Genomic DNA, 18870 nt, shown 5'->3' on the forward strand with positions numbered 1-18870 from the left:
TGACGAAGGAAATTGAAATGTTCGTATATACTCTGTGAAGAATTTACACTTTTGTTTACAATTGATCAGATGTTTTGTAGCAGCTCAGACACAGCTGACTGACTCAATATATTATAAATGTCATGCCAGATTTTCATGCAAGCTATAATATTATTTCTAAAATTAAGAACTATTGAAAAAGGATAAAGAATTTCAAATAGAAAAATAAAATGTATGTATTATTGTTAAAATTATTTATTACTCACGAAATTACATTATAATGTCGAATGTTGTTATAACAAACTAGGTCATAGCATGAATATTGTATCACTGATAAGAGCAGCAAAAATTAATTATAACAGTTCCGAATATAATAAGAATTGTATAGAAATATTAAATTATAATTATTATTGATTCAACTGAGTCACATGGTGAATGAATCTCCAATGGCAAATTGGAGGAATTATATTTTACTGCTTGCCACTGACGTCATGCGTACATCATAATTATTCTACCAATGGCAAATTTTCATGCAAATAATTACACAGAGATTCTCAGAAAAGGGTTCTAGCCAAAGGCTTAGAAGAAGGCAAGACACTTCCCTTTTGAAATCCTCACCGTTAAGACCTTGTTAAAAAGTTACCAAAGACCTATTAGTGAAATTTCGTTCGATTTTTGTACTTTTTATCTGTAAGCCAATAAATTCATAAAATCAATTGATTGTTCTAGAAATTCCAATTTAATGATTCCCTAATTTAATTGGTGAAGGAAATATTTAATTAAAATTCCACTCATGCTAAGACCAAAGCCTGGACCAGCCACCGATCATACAAAATTTGATCTAAAGGAACCACGACCGCCAAGAGGATTCACGTGAGTTTTATATTTTGGGGCCCCAATCTTCGCTTCAAAAGAAAATACAGTGAGAAAAATATAAAATTTTCTTCCTTAAAGTAATGGCCACGCCGACAAGCGCTTATAACCATTAAGATCCTAGATTTTATCTGATATAGAATTTATAAGAACTTGTAGTTGATTAACTATCCTCCGCTGCCAGAATCACGACCTTGAGTGATTTTAAAAATCTTTTATAATTTGTTTTCATTATTTTTAAAAAACTGTTAAATTTACCAATTATAAAATTCTGTTGGATCATGCATGGTATCATGCAAGCACAAGCAAATTTCTAGTTATTTTGTTGATGTCAAACTATTTTCAATCTGTAATCCAAGCTTTAAATCTGCACTATCGAATCATATATTTTATTATATTATATTTCCACTTTGTCAATTCGTCTTCTGAGTTCAATTATTTCTTAAGCCTGTCAATTATTGTGTCTGACACGTTCTATATTATCAAGAGCCGATCAAGTACAATCATTGAAATAATTGATTCAACCTGGATATTTGAACAGATCTAAGTGGATGTAGGGATGTAGTGTGTGGGGTCAGATCAAGATTACCTATTCTCTGTCCTTACCTGCTCATATATCAGCTTTTATCTGTTACCAACTTCGGCTTGGGAGCGAATTTTTTCGACTGTATGGCAGATGCAGCTGGAGATATTATAATTTCCTACAATAGAGCATAAAGCCCGACAAGACTCTGTTCTCGAAGTATATTCTGAACGATATCTGGTCCTTAGTACCTTAATCCTACGGAACTTATTAGAGACGCAGTCCCGTATTATCTACATCAGGATTTTTGCTCGACCTGTATGATTTTATATGCTGTTTCATCACAGGTAATAGTTTTAAGATATCTGTATCCAGTGTTTAGCGACCGCTACACTACCTCTGAAAGTTTAATCATTATACAATCAGTCATAAGAAGAATCAAGGGTGAGCGAGTGTTTATGCCTCCCGCGATTCAGACGATTGTACCGAATCTTGTAGTGACTCAATCAGTCTGGTGTTCACTCAGCGTCCACGCACGCATTTTCAAATTTCTAACCTCAATACTGGTGACTCAGTACAAGATTCGTTATACGTGTGTCGACCTAACCTTGGAGGCGATAGTAATTCCCCAAGAAAAGCTTCACACAATTTGGCTCGTAACGTGGGGCTATTTGTACTCCACAACTCACATTTACTATATTGTATTAAACGTCTCACAAACATATTATTTAAAATGGAAGCCTACTATGAGCAAGCCCATAAATTGTTAAATGATATTTTAATTATTGAAGCTCTTAACAAAAATTATATATTTCATCAAAAACATAATTTTACACAAAGTTATGACAAACAGTGATTAAAATCTATCATCAACGTCTTATACATTCCTATGCATTATGCTCTATATGAATTCGATTTTCAATAAAAGTCATGAAAAGTCCATTTGAACTTTACTGTTCACTTAGAATGTAGTTGGTAGAGTTTTGAGAATTCAGAAACATTGTTGGAAGCAAACTATTGTTAAGTGGTTATACGGTTATAACTACTGATTCAACAAACAACAAAGAAAAGGATTTTGTGGGAAGATGCTTCTCTGTATTGGCATTGAAATAGCTTATTTCCTGTTAAGCTATTCAAAACAGCATTCAGGATAGCTCAGCAAAACGAGAGGTATAGGCCAACAATTGATGATCGGAATAACGTCAGGCAGGACCAGACACCTTTTGGCCTGTCCACCCTAGCCTTAACTGTGAGCGACCATTATTCGTTATTCGCCGTGATAAGAAAGTATACTTGGCTTTTTCAGAACGCACGTTTACAATATCCCCCGCTGTGCAGTGAGTCTGAAATTCCGTTCAACCACAACGTTTCTTAACCCTTTGAACTTGCTTAGAATAATCCTGGCGTTTCATTTCCTACGATATGAAACGGTGGAGAGTTATGGGTTAGGACTGTGAGACCTTCACCACGAACTGTTCAGAAGGGAGAGGCCGTGCCCCATAAAGCAGCCACTCGAATTAAATAAAGCATGATTTCCTGTCAATGCGACAGACCAAAAACGAGCTATTTCTTATTTGTGATCATTTTATCTTATGTGCCATGAGTCTTGGTTTGAAAAACTCAATTCTACTTAATTTTGTCACCAAAAAAGTTGAAAAACTACAATGGAAATAATAACGTTTAAAACAATACCAATCCACTTGTAATGGAGAATTAACTCAACTTCATCCAGAGGTATCATATTAACTTACAACAACTACAAAAAATGAGGTGAAGCTCTTCTGTTTATATCGACGTTTATTACCCATTTTTTATTAGCCATTACGATAGGGTAAAGGCTACAATTTCATAATATAACATAGTTTATAAGCCACCAGAGTTAAATGTAACATTTGGTGTGGACTTGGCACTCAACAGTACTGTATCAGCGAAAAGCTGGTAATAGACTTTGAAAAATCAAATAGGGCGTTTGCTTGGCTATTGGGATTCAGAATTGGAGTGAATGAATAAAATAATAGGGTATAATATTTTATTTAGGGCCGAACCTACTTATTGAGAGTAATTTTGAAAAACTTCGTAGCATGTGTAAAATTTGACAAATGATAATTAAAGTTTAAAGCTTAGTAATATTGTGTTTTTGAAAAATGAAGCAGAACAAACTTCGAGTTGTACTCATCGCCATTCAAGCTTTCCGTATTCAATTAAATCTAGTTCAGATGCTGGAAAAATACTCATAAATAATCTAGAACCAGAGATATGTGGAACCAATTCTTTAAAAATATACAATCCAAGAAGTTGAGCTCATTAGTGAAAGAGAGTCTTACTATTTCTGTAGTAAGAACCCAGTCTGCTGTGAGTCCGATGCTTATGGCTATGCCTAGGCCCAATGCTGAACCCTGATGGACGTAGATGTGACGAGAATCCTAAAGAAACACATTACTGAATTATACCTTGTAAAGCGAAAGAAAATATCAGTTTATCTTCTCCCACCCTAAACAAGCATAGAAACACAGAACTCTTAGTTGAACAATCCTCTTAAGTAGACTACCAACCCCGGCTACGCCCCTTACAAAAACCAAACCGCTTGTATGATGACGATGCCGATTTTCAACGCAATTATAGGTGTAACTCATAGTTTTGTTAAAGTTGAAACATTTTGACCTCAGATATCATCGGTAAGATAACAATTCCATTCCTACTTTTTGCCAAGGGTGGTAGGACTTTTTCAGATGAGTAGCTTATCGTAAAAATTAATGGGGTCAGAAGTTTGTTACGTAACCAGGTACCGTCAAAACCTGAGGGTCGACGTCTATCATACAACCCCATATGAGTGGGGTGTTAGAGTATCAGGAATGGGATTATGTAATGTTCTACCTAAACAACTCAAGAAACTCATGGGCCAGAAAATAGAAGATCAATTATAATAGGCTACTCTGAGAGAAAGGATCACATGACGGACATGTGTGGCATACATACAGTAATTCGAGGTCGTTTTCATCACTGATCATATTTTTGATCGGATCGGAAGGAGATCGTAAAGCTGCATGATAAGTGTAGCCTTGGCTCTTCGCAGATTCTCAGTAATGAATAGAACTTGGATGTTCACAAGAAGCAATCATACTTTTCAATGAATGTATTCCTTTTCTTGTGAAGCGAACGTAGTTCCACTTCGCTCTATCCACTATTGCGAGACTCATAAAACAAAAACACAGACTTTTATCATGTACTATGTCAAATATTTTTAACTGTCCTATCATAATATAGTCTACATTCTGTGCTCTATTTCTAATGGTATGTCCATGTACAGACCGCTAATGTACCTGAACATGTGCTATTAATTTAATGTGGTGGCGTTATAGATTGGAATGCTGAAATTGGCAAAAAAGTTGACGGATAAGTTTTATATCAGCATTGGTGCTGCTGAGTGGTGTTAAGGTGGTCGCTTCCAATACTGAGTGCTGATCAACCGCTGATTCGCCACACGGCTCACGATCGCACGCCTTTATTGCAACTCAGAACGACTCCTTAATTTTCTGCCGAATGCTGTTCTAACACACCACAACGTCTTATTACTTCTTCCTAACGTCCTCATAAACTTTTAACTACGTTCGTAAACACTATGTCGTGACTTACCAGCGTGAAATGAATATGTTACTTTTGAGTCAATTTCGAACTTTGATAGCAGAAAGAAGTGCAGTAATGAGAGAGAGCATCCAGAATTGTTCGGAAGAAACTTGTTCCAAAGCAACGTTCGAGTTTTAACAGGGTCTGAGTTTGCACCATGTTTAATATAATATTTCTATTGAATGGTTTTAGCAAAAGATTATACTGAGAATATGGAGGAAGAATGTTTGAAAAAATAATTGTTGTGAAAAAAGAAGACAGTCTAGGGATCAGGGAGTGAGTCTTATGTTAGGACATATTGATATCCCCTCTGATCGTACTCTACTCTAGACAACAATTAAGTCGAAATTAGAATGTTTTTATTGAAAAATTGAATTTTATTATGGATTTCTCTCAACTGTTCCGACTTGAATAGGATGTATTTCCTTTTAGATTGAGGGGATTGAGGCTCTCTCATCTACCCTCATAATTCTTTACTGGCCTCTTTTACTGGTTTAGAATAATTATAAACCGGGAAACCCTCACTAGCAGACAGATTGTAATGAGCCTGCTATGAATAAAATTGGCACGCGATAATAGGAAAAATAATTGAATATTGATGGAAATAAATATTATTATTTATTTATCTATATTTTCAATACATTTCTCAAGCAAATTCATACTTAAGAGGGTTAAATATGGATATTTGTTAAGTTATCCACATCATTTCTGTTCAAATTTGTAATAACTATTTGACTGAAATGCAATAATCCTATTATATAAAGCGAGCAATTTCTGTATTGATTTATATACATATTTATATAGTTATATGATTATATGGCTATTTATGTCCAACGGATCTCGAAACCGGCTCTAACGATTTTCACGAAATTTGGAACATACTAGGTTTATGATATGAAAATACGATTGCACACAATTCAGCAATAAAGCAAGCAATTTCTGTAAATATCTATTTGAATATATGAGTTTATAGTTATATGGGTGTATGGGTATTCATCTATGTCCAACGGATCTCGAAAATGGCTCTAACTATTTTGATGAAATTTGCAATATAGGAGGTTCTTTATATAAAAATGAGATTGCACATGGTCTCATCCCTGGGAAAACTCGCTGAAGGACATGAAAAGGAAAATAATTATTCATCCTTGGAAAAACAGGATCGACTCAAATGGAAAAACTGCCGGTAATTGAACGCTAAAAGTGGCCAGTAGTATTAGAAATGAAGCATAGAGAGGCAATCACAGAATAAAGCAGAATAACAACATTATTTATTATTGTGAATGCGGAGCCGATTATAGCATTTCAAAACTCCCGCAGTCGCTAATCAGAACTACACACAATTCTACCAGTTGCTAGGATACTAGCTTTCCCGGCAAAATGTTCGAAAGTACGCACAGCTGATTACACTTACTAACAGTAGAAATACGATCCAATTTCAGAAACAAACAGTCTTATCTTAACACTTGATAATGACTAAAAGACAATAGAATTGTCTGCTCACCAATGTTAAGATGGACTCACAAAGATAAGCACTCTGAAGTGTACTCTGAATATACTTTGAAGAAGAACGTGCCCCGACAAACGACTGTCTACTCACTTGAGCCAGCTAAAAACTTAGGTTAGGAAGATAGTCAAAAATGAAATTGCCCACCACCAGCAACTACAGACTGAGAACAGGGAATTCACTTCACAGTACAGTAAACTAGCACTTAATGATTTGTAATTTCGTAAGTAAAACTTATAAATTCACCAATAAAACTCAAATTTAACGTTCAAATACTGAGATACATGGAAGCATGTTCATTCATCCTGCTCGTGCGCAGTAGTCTCTCAATTTTATGTTTCTTAACAATTACAATCTTGATTGATTAAAAGAACGAACGTAAAAGGGATGGAATGTATTGAATATATAATTCGATTAAAATTTTATAAAAATATGATCTTATTGACTCTTGAATCTTATTTATGACTGAATTGTGTAATGAAAGAGTTGGAAAAGGCGGAAATAATGATATTATTATAAAAAAAACATTGGACTTTCTTCTACTAATATTGGTTATTCCACTAGTGAAAATAATACAGAGTATGTTTCTAAACAGAAGAAAGGATGTACATAATAAGTTCTACAAATTTCTACCCGAGTTCTCATTCACTATAGTCAGGTGAGTCAGGTCCACGTTATAATGGCAGTTATAATTGTATTGCTATCATTGTCTATCATTCAACAAAGCGGATAGCACTATTTTTTTCTGCTTTGCTCTCTTGTCAGATCGTCTTTTTACAATGTAGGCTATAATCAATAATTAATTAACAAAATATTTCATCTCAATTATTACGAAGATTCAATAAATAATTATTGGAAAATATTATTTCTTGCTTAATAAAATATAAATGTTTATTTTAAACGAGAATAAACAGTTAATATTACATCAATGTATCAGCTACCGTCTTTAGAAGGCATTGGCAAGACAGGGGATCGGCAACGTTTTTCTCCTATCTTTCTCCAATGCCATTATAACATGGACCTCACTATAGTAGAATAAACACTAATCAATCCAGTGTGGGAGCAATTTGGTTAATCTAAATTTTAATGTATTTGTAATTCATGTTTGTAAATAATTATATTCCAAGAGTTTTCTATTCAACTAGCCATGATAAGATAGTTTAGGAATTTCTTCTGCAGTCACGTGAACTCATGGTATAGAACACGAATATCGTAGTGTAATACAATTTTTATTGATAGTTTCCAAGCTTTTTCTGTGGAAGCTTGATATGATAAGTCTATTACTCATCACAGCTACATTAGTGTAAGTAATTCATGGTAGTAGACCATGTCATCACCAGTTTCATTATAATTTAATTTGATGAAGTCAAAGGTTTTTGGTGGTTCTAAGCCCTATATGCGTGGCTTATGAGTGCAATGTGGGATAAATGTGTAGAATGCAAGTGGTCGGGCCATAAGCCATAAAACGACGACGACCCAAACAGGTATCCAACTATAATGAGAGAGACTAATCTTGAGTCGCCACTCGACGTCGCAGTCGCAGTCTCTAGTCTCGACTACTTGTTGCGTTGGCAACTGAGAAAGTGAGTCGGGCGCTGGCGCCATCCAACACTGTCTCTGTAGTGGCGCAAAGGGGGGAGGGACAGCCACCCCCATCCAGGTTCGAGGTAAAAACAAAAGAGCGCGCGGGGTCACTCACTCAGTCACTCCTCTCATCATAGCTGGTGGCTGGGCTGCTAAACGTGCGCTAACAGATTCCCTACGTGTTCTTAAATCTTGTTACCTATTTATAGCCGGGCCCTTTCTTTTAACAAGCTCCTTGTCTTACACTGAACTAGAACCAACCAGCCCCACCAGACCCACTGCCACTGCTGTCGACAACATCGTCGTAAATTCACAAAATCGGCTACCGTTGCCATAATTATACTCATATTGATGGCTTGGCACGTAAAGAGACGCCGCTTGACTTGCTGTCAGACATTTAAATGAGATGGACGCTGAATGAGTTCTAATTGATTAATGTGTTTCGAAAGTATGTGTGTGGTTGTGTGCTCTCTCAATTTTTATGTACGTTAGCCTAAATCTTCTTGTTGTAAGAAAATGGTTCAATACTGAGTTAAATACAAAAATACGGAGATACAAGAAGATTTATAGGGAAATAGAAGAAAATTACGTTTGATATATTATTATATCCTATTCCTTCCAATGGACTAATCTTGATTTTGATCTACAGAGTGGCAGAGCAACAGAGCACAGATATCTGAGCTTCCGCAGAGTTTCTGTTTACACCAAATCTGTGGGCCGACAGAGCTTTTCACTCTGTTCACAGATGATGAAGACAAATTTAGGGGATACTTCAGACTTAGGTAGTATAAGGACCAATTCAGTGAAGTTTTATCATTTGTTTATGATAAAATTGAAACAGAAGATACCAACTACAGAGAATCTATAAGTAGCTGATAGTTACTGTAGATACATTTATCATCATCGTATTATATTAAGCGAGCAATTTCTGTATTTATTGTCATGTACTGCTCCGTGGAGGGGCATGAACATGCACTGAATGAATTTTGCTAAACTGGAGTAATTGAACTAAAAAACCAAATAAACAGTTGGAAAATTTGAGGTTATAAAACTGTACTTTGTAATTATAGGTTAGGTTGATTTTTATCCATCTTGCGAACACATTGATGGCATGGAATTCAGAGGATCTAGGCAGAGTGAACGGTATACAGACGAGATTGATTTGATAAAGTGATTTGTTAAACTGATAGGTTGGTGGTCTACAAAGGTAGTCGAAGTAGGTAGGCTACTGTAAACTTCCAAACTAATGCTGTAGGTGGGGATGTGGTAAATTAAAATTGAATCCAATTTGGTAATAAAATGCAGTTCAGTTTGAATCTGCCTATTATAATCAATGCTGTCGCTAGGACCAAGCAGAGATTTGAACTTCTGAGTGAGTTCACTCTCCAATTCTGCTTTTCTTAGATCCTATGAGCTAGGATACGAAACCCTGTAGTCTCTTGTTTCATGTGATTTGGTCCACATACAAAATATATCTGTTCAATTTCAAGTCCATTCTTTCTCTCCCTTAAAAATTCATCACTAGCTGACGAGTCTCTTACCCACATCAATCATGCAGGGCATGCCTTATTAATAATTGAGATTCTGTGTCACTCTAGCTTGACTACGATTGCCATGATGAATTTTCAGACTAAATTAGACAAGTTGCAATTGATCCAAAGTTTCAAAAAATCTCCTGACACTAAACTGTACTTTGTAATTATAGGTTAGTTTGATTTTTATCCGTCTTGCAAATGCATTGACGGCATGGATTTCAGAGGATCTAGGCAGAGTGAATGTTATATAGACGAGATTGATTTGATGAAGTGATTTGTTAAACTGATGAAGTGATTTGTTAAGGTTGGCGGTCTACAAAGGTAGCTGAAGTAGAGACTGTAAACTTCCAAACTAATGCTGTAGGTGGAGATGTGGTAAATTAAAATTGAATTCAATTTGGTAATAAAATGCAGTTCAGTTTGAATCTGCCTATTATAATCAATGCTGTCGCTAGGACCAAGCAGAGATTTGAACTTCTGAGTAAGTTCACTCTCCAAATAATAACCAGTATACTTAGACTCTAATACCTGTGTTACAGTTGAAAGAGATATTAGACCGCACAGGACAACAAACAAAATGGCAAATCCATGCGAACCAGGTCTCTGACAAATACTATAGGCTGTAAGATTGCGAAGTGCCAGACCAAAATAGTAGATGCTTCAAGTACTGAATTTAATTTTGATGCTGTCTATGCGATCAATTACCTCTTCTTGTGGTTTTAACTGGTTGTTAATGCTGGATCCAATACACCTCGATGTGGTATGTTGAATGTAGTTGACCTTACTTGGTACGGGATGATATCTCCAATAAAATGTTTTATTATTTGATATGAATGTCAACTACCATCTACCACCAGAAGAAATAATGTTCTAATAATATGTATGATACTCAATAATATCTGATTACTGCAAAGCAGGTCATGTCTTGCACGATTGATATGTTGTGTCAGTTGAGAGAGAGTGAACTTAGAGGTGTAATGGAATAAATCCAGAGAGGTGAATAGATAATATGAATATATTGTTGAAGAAATTCCCCCCCCCCCCAAAAAAAATTGAATTGATAGATGAACAGATTATACAAAATATAGTTTCCAACTGATAATGAGTGAATATTGAATGATAATAAAGTTGAATTCAAATGATAGATACTGTATGAAAATATGATAATTTTTAATTGATTAATTTGAGGTAGGTGATAGCCCTTGGAAAGGGTCAAAAGACATACAAAATTAAATAGGCCAAGTAGGCTAATACAAAATTATAATTTGAAAATAGAGTGAACGAATAGATGAAAAATATCTCAGGGTGAGGGTTAGCCTAAGGAAATAGACCTTTCGGCTAAGTACAGCATGAATATTCAATTTGACTTATTGAAATAAAAACCATTTAGAATAATTTGGTACCCTTAAATCTATAGTCATGACTTTTTCCCAAATTGACGAATAATTTATATGCTGTATAATTTTCGTAGAATAGCGGGGATCCCCTTCTATATGTTCAAACAACTTATGTAGACTTTTGTTTCCGTTTTGGTATTCAAAATATATTTGGCCGTAGAATATATCCTGCCAGCTAGATCCTTCACACGTGGCGAAATTGTCGAACAGACCTCACTATTATAATTTTAGGGTTTGTTTAAATGAATTTGCGAGAATTGATATCACAGATTACTATAGGAACTTTAGATAAACTTTTAAAAACAGAAAGAACAAAGATTAAATTACATTAAAACAGGAATTGAAGCTTTTAAAAATTAAGTATGTGGACCATGTCTGAATCCCACTGGTAATTTCCGAAAATGGCCTCCAGTCCTCCTCTTCTAATTTCCACCTGAGTTTCTTCCATTGATATATATAGTTAGATGACTAAGCTATACCTTCAAGCGTTTGGAAGCATGATGCCTCCTTCATTTCTCGTCGCCATTGAATATCGGGCAAGAAGTCAGGCGCCCAGACAGACTTATATGGGAAAACATCGACCTTCATTGCGTTATATCTTTCGACATACTTGATGGACTTCAATATAATTTTTTTTCAACTTTTCGTCATTTCCATTACCATATGATACAATGATTTGTTCATTAAACATTATTTAACTCGACCAAACATCTAATTTAGTGAACCTACCTCACTACAGATTTTGATCCATTCTATTAGCAAGTGAATCTCATTTTTACAATATTTTCCTATTACCATGTATTTAGGATATGGAAAATAAAACATTTATTATAGATCGCTAATATTACCATATATTTTATTAGATGGCAAATAATAATAAATTAACTGTTATCACAATATTTCGTGAAACTGTTTCTCATTCGTTTTGCAACTTAAGTATAGGTACCTAACTATACTCTATACTCCTATATTTAATATAAGATAATAAATAGTTACATATTATAAGAACGGGAAAAATAAAACAATAACAATGATGAAGAATTTATAGACAATTTTAGCAAATAATATTTTTTATAATACAAATTTAGCAAATAATATTTTTTATAATACAAATTTAGCATACAATATTTTCATAGTTCACAAGATATTACAATATAAGACAAATTAATGGAATGGAATATGGATACCTATATTGGATCTATGGAAATAAAATATTTATTATAATATTACCGAAACTTATATTTTATTATTTGGCAAATAATGATAATGAATCAACCTAAGCACAATATTCCTTGAAACGATCATTTGGCAATAGGCTTAGCCTGCATGAAACATGACCGATGAAAATATAAAAATACTTATGTATGAAAAGAAATATTTTTATCTGGCGCATGCAGATTCATACATCCATAAGCACTTCATGAAACTACCATACTTTGAATATTTTTTATTGCTCCAATAAAAAAATTTTATCATTTGAAAAAGGCTCTTTTTCTACACAGCGAATACAAATACCCAACTTCTTGCCCGAAATTTCTGGTAGCTACACTAGCGCAGTGGCATCATAGCGGACTTCGCTCTTCTTAATCTTATTCTCTATATCAATGGTTTCTTCTTACAAAATTAATGCTCTCCAAATTTACATACCAATTCAGGATTGGTTAGATTCTGTGACGTAACAAATGCGCCAAACGGGTGGTGGAAATAGATTCAACTTTAAAGCTTTTAAATGAGTAAAATTCCTTATTGTGAGTTGTTCAAAATTATCATCAGGTTCCATAAAAACATAAAATGAATAATATAATTTCATCTACTACAATATACATTTGTTAAATAATGAGATAAGTTTACCAATTCAAAAGAAGTTGTTAGCTTTGGTTTGTTTAGGGTTATGTATCGGTTCAATTCTAACCACCAAATATTTGAATTACCGATCAAAACAATGAACATTATGAATACATGTGGCTTTTGTTAATAAATTTCTGGAAGATATACTATTACTGATTTACAAGTTGCAGCCTTTATAGGTCAGATAATTGTTGTTTATCTGCCTTAGATAAGATTGTGATTCTTTCCCAGTGATGGAATTTGTTTTGTTTGCTTAATGGTCTATAAATATTCTAATTCATAATTCAGGGGCTGTACAATCATTGGGTACATCACATTATATATCTGGTTATTTTCATATCTGGCTATTTATGTTTTACGGATCTCGAAAATGGCTCTAACTATTTTCACAAAATTTGGAACATAGTAGGTTTATAATAGAAAGATTCGATTGCACTAGGTTCCATTCTTTGGAGAACTCACTGAATGACATTGAAAGGATAATTTATCCTTGGAAAACAGATGATAATTTCGTTATCTCTCGATAACAGAAGATGCGCGTGCCTGTGTGGGAGAGAGATAGAATTATTTCCAGCTGTGTAATCATAATCAATCAGCTAGAAATTTTATCTAGCTAGACAATTTAATCGATTTGATCAACATAATCTGATTTGTTGACATGACATGATAATTCTCCTAAACTAGAGTATATCATAATTTTCAAAGTTGATCATTATTTGACAATAATTTCAAGTGATTAGTGAGTGTTATTCAATTTGGTTTGTATATAATCTAAATTATGAATTTTTTGTTTTCAAATGTTTGAACAGAAAATTGTACCTGAATTCAAGTGTATGGAACATAACCTACTTTCTGTACTATTTTTAGGGCCGGTTTCCGAGCTCGGGATTTAGCCAAGTCCTAGACTTTAAACAGCTGGAGTCAGAGAATTGGCTTTCCAAAACGGGGTGTAGTCCCAGCTTTTATAACAGTAGTCATGGTTTTTAGTTTCTCATTTCTATAATATTGGAAACGTTTTTCCTTGACGAAATTAGGCATTCCTAAATAATTCAAAATAGCCAAAACTTTACATCATTTTCTCTTTATTTTATTTTGTGTTCAATTTTCTAGTTTTTCGAAATTTAATTCAAACGTGACTATGACAATGACAGCGACTACACCCCGTTTTGGAAAACCAATTTTCTGACTCCAGCTGTTTAAAGTCTAGGACTTAGCTAAATCTCAAGCTCGGAAACCGGCCCATAGTGTATAAATAAAAATTCGGGAAAGAAACAGTTTTGGGCTGTGCCTGTTAGTATTTCCCCTATCATTTTGAAGAATTGTGTTCGGTTTATCAAAAGTCAATAAATAACGAGCGAAGCTCGGTGTCCCGATATTATTAATTATATGCTAGAAGTAGATATATTGGCTAAATTTCACCATGCGAGCGAACTCTGTATTCAGCTATTTTTGAAGATCAACTCATTTTCTTTTACTTGAAAGAGGACAAAAAATTGAAACAGGGAAGCTTAAATTTAATTAAAAAATGTAGATTAAAATATTAATTATGATTGTTTGAGAAACCAAAGATGCAGTCTGTGTGCTTAAGTGTACGCCCAGTGCCAACATACATGTCATCAAATTTCTGTTTGGGATCGATTTAGTATGTCATTTTGAACACAAAATCACAAGAGATAAACGGCGGTCACCAATCATGAATTAAAAAAATAATAATTTAGTTTTACCAACATCATTTTGTTCACAACATTTCAAACACCTCTAATGTATTAGTTTAGGAAAGCTAAGGTTAGGGAAAACTTAGGTTAGGGAAAGCTTTAGGTTAGGAAAAGCTTTAGGCTAGGGAAGTTTAGGTTAGGGAAAGGTAGATTTGGAAAATCATAATTTGATGATTTCGATAGTCAAAATGGCTGCCACTTATAGGTTAAATACAAGTAAAATTGTGCTACTTCGAACCTAGTTTATTTTAAAATCAATAGTGACCGCCATTTAATTTTTGTGATTTTGTGCTCAAAATAACATACTAAATCAATCCCAACTAAAAATTTTATGACTTGTATGTTAGGTTGTTGGCACTGGACATACACTTACACCCTTAGACCAGTTATAAAATAGACACGGCCCATTGTATATTCATACTGGAAGTCGATGAATCTACCATCTACTGCCAAATCCTCCCATCTTGATGTCACGCATCATAATAAATTAATGATAGAAAACTTTTTTGAGTTTGTTGTGTAAGTGTTTGTGGTCACTTACATTGTTGTTAAACAATGCATTGTTGTTAAAAATAGCTTGTTTTCCATAGCAGATTGTTATTTATTTATGTAATCTATTTATGTTAATCTCCTGTGCAGCATATAATTGCACTGAAATTTTTAGGAAAAAAAGTGGAAGAATATCTTTTCATGCATAAGTTGAAATTTATACACATAAATATTGTAAGTTGTAACTGTAATATTATCCTTGGTTATGATGTAAGTGAACTCATTGCAGCATGACAATAAATTAGTTTTGTAGGCCACCGTACCTTATTATTTTCAAAACACATTATAACTTTGAAGCTGATATCACATAACACATTATAACTTAACTGATATCATTTTTGCCTGTAGCTAGAAATAACCTAAAAACACCATGAATCTGAAATAGACACAATCAAAGACCTTAAAGATGCATAGAATCTGAAAGTTTTCCATAGGATGCATGACGTCACTGTTGTGGGTGGATTTGGCAGTAGATGTTGGCTTCAGAGGCTAGACTTCCCAGCGTGTCTATTCTATAACTGGTCTAAGCTCACACCCAGTCTGTGTTCCATCAGAACGGTGTACACAGGTACGCAAAGACCTTAAAGAGATGCATCTTTAAGGTCTTTGCAGGTACGTTTGCCTCGGGTGAGCGTACGTGTATGGGCTTGCATTCGCACGTCTGGACACTGTTCGCTGAGGCATGTAGGCGAACCAGAACCCTGTCGGTATTTTGGCGTGCTCAAAGGCGCCTCGGGCGAGCATTGAATGTACGTGTGGACGCGTTTTTGCCATACGGGTGAGGCAAAACGTAAACATTGAAGGCGTCATAACCTAATTCCAATGAATTAGGTTAATGAATGTCAAATCAAATTGTGATCCAATAACTAATTATTGTAAATTGTAGGATTTTTGTAATCTTTTAGTATGCGGATTGTCAAATATTTAAATAGAAACATGCATGGAGTATATAATTTGTATCATGATTAACAAATTTAGAACTTCATAATTCAAGTGAAAATAGCTTCTCTACAGGGTTCCTACAAAAAAGTATAGCTCACATATTATCTTACTGTGGCTATCAAATCATCTTGTGATTGTTTTATGTTATCAATCAGAGTTGGTAATTAAAATTGTAATCTTCAATATGATATTAGGCTATATGTTTTAGATAGCTAGGCTATCCATAGAGAGATTTGTTCAAACTTTGAACTAGTATTCCTTGAAGTAAATCTTGAAGCTAATCTTTTCGAGAATCTTGTTTTGTCATGTGTATGAGCAGAGTTGGTTTAAAATGGGCAGCAATTCAGTATTTGATTCTATTTATGGCTAATTTCGTTAAAGAAGACTGTCAATTTTGTAGAACAGTGTTAAGTGCTTTGATTAGGTCATCAAAACTTCTGGAATTATTGTAGAAATTTTCCTTTTTGAGATTCAGAATAGATATTGGAAACCAACAAATGAATCTCTAATGCCAAGAATCTCAAAGTTAGGGCCAATCGTTCTTGTAAAGTTATTGCTTCCCTCATGATGGTATTATTTGTTTTGATAACTAGTTGAATCAGATTCAGTATATTAACAAAATAATGTTTTCACATACTAATAAAGTTTGAATTGACAATCTCATATCTTATGTCATGTAGCAATTTATTTTCTTAGTTCAACCTACAATCGTTCAACCCACCAACATCGTTTGTCAAGTTTTATTTTCGATTTTATTATACAAGTCATTGAAATAAATGATACAGCTGCATTTTGTAATAATTATCTTCAATGATGGAATGACGCCATTGTTGTCATGATGTGGAAAATTTACATCTACCATGTCTTCGTGTCGTCTGCAAATCAGATAGCTTTTTGAATGCCGAGGCATACGTGGAACGCGTCCACAAGGACGTACAGTGAATGCCGAGGCATGTGTACATACGATTGTTCCGCAAATCTGTACGGACGTGTGTACAAGGCTCAAGGCGATTTTTGTATCCTTAGACCAGTTATAGAATAGACACGTTAGGAAGTCTAGCCTCTGAAGCCAACATCTACTGCCAAATCCACCCATCTTGACGTCACAACAGTGACGGCACGCATTGTATGGAAAACTTTCAGATTGTGTGTATTTCAGATTAATGGTTTTTTTGGGTTATTTCTAGCTACGGGCAAAAATGATATCAGTAAACTTATAATGTGTTATGTCTTATCGTCTTCAAAGTTATAATGTGTTTTAAAAATAATAAGGTACGGTAGCCTACAAAACAAGGGGGCACTTTAGTTTATTGGCCGCGGAATCTAGCATTGAGACCTGCATAGATTGATAGAAGAGGTCAAGACGAGATCAACCATGTATAACATTGTTGTCAATTTCCAAGGATTAGCTGAACAAACATGGCGGAAAGTTGAAATTTTTTTATCGATTTCTATTTTTTTTATGGTTACAATAGGTTTTAAAATTGTGCAAACTTATGTAAAATTTAACGCGGAATCCAATAAAACTGATTTCAGGTTTGTAACTTCAGTAGTTTTTGAGATATTGCGAAAAATGTGCAGGAAAGTGCAATTTTTTTGATTCAAAAGAGGTTAACTTGTTTTCATTGTGATTAATAGGTATTTTAAACTATTGGATTCAGTAGAATGATAAATTCTAAAGAAAAAATGTTCAGTCACTTGATAGCCTCAACTTAAAATTGTTGAAGATATTTGGGAAAAAATGCACACTCCATACTTTTCAATTTTTTTACTATTCCAGTGTCTACTAAATTAGCTGAATCTCATTTAGATTTTTGCAGGGAATCCATTGAAATAGATTTAAGGTTAAAGCCTTCATGAATTATCAAGATATTTGAAAAAAATACAAGCAAATGTAGTATTTTAGCTTTACTCAACCTAATTTTTTCCTAACACAAGCTCTACCCATCCTAAGCTTTCCCCAACCTAAGTTTTTCCTAACATAAGCTTTCCTAACCAAAGTTTCTCCAAACCTAAGCTTTACCCTACATAAGCTTTCCCTAACCTAAGTTATTTCTAGCCTAAGCTTTTCCTAACCTAATCTCTCCCAACCTGAGCTTTTCCTAATCTAAGCTTTTCTAACCTAAGCTTTTCCTGATCTAAGCTCTTTCTAACCTTAACTCTAATAACCTAAGGTTTCCTAGCCTTAGCTTCCTCTAACCTGAACTTTTCCTAACCAAAGTTTATCCAAACCTAACCTACCTAAGTTTACCCTAAGTTTACCCTACCTAAGCTTTTCCTAACCCAAGTTTTCTAAACCTAAGCTTTCCTCAAACAAAAACTTTTTTCCATAACCTAACCTTTTTCCAACCCAAAGTCTCCTAACCTGAGCTTTCCCCAACCTAATCTTTACCTAACCTAAACCTCCCCCAACCCAAGCTTTTCCTGTTTCAAGCTTTCCCTAACCTATGCTTTACCTAACCTAAGCTTTCCTAGCCTAAGCTTTTCCTAAACAAAGCTTTCCCTAACCTAAGTATTTCCAGACCCAAGCTTATCCTAACCTGAGCTTTCTCTAATCTAAGCTTTTCCTAACCTAAGATTTTCATAACCTAAGCTTTTTCGTGATCTAAGTTTTTCCTAACCTAAGCTTTCCTTAATCTAAGCTTCTCCTAACATTAGCTTTCCCTTGGTAGCAAAAAATGGAGTTGCAATATTTTTATTAGACCAAATATCTCAATTAATTTTGAGTTGAGGCTATCAAGTGACAGAACATTTTTTCTTCAGAATTTATTATTCTACTAAATCCTATTGTTTGAAA

The sequence above is a fragment of the Nilaparvata lugens genome, chromosome 5 (genome assembly GCF_014356525.2).
Source record: "Nilaparvata lugens isolate BPH chromosome 5, ASM1435652v1, whole genome shotgun sequence".
In the NCBI taxonomy this organism is placed as follows: domain Eukaryota; kingdom Metazoa; phylum Arthropoda; class Insecta; order Hemiptera; family Delphacidae; genus Nilaparvata; species Nilaparvata lugens.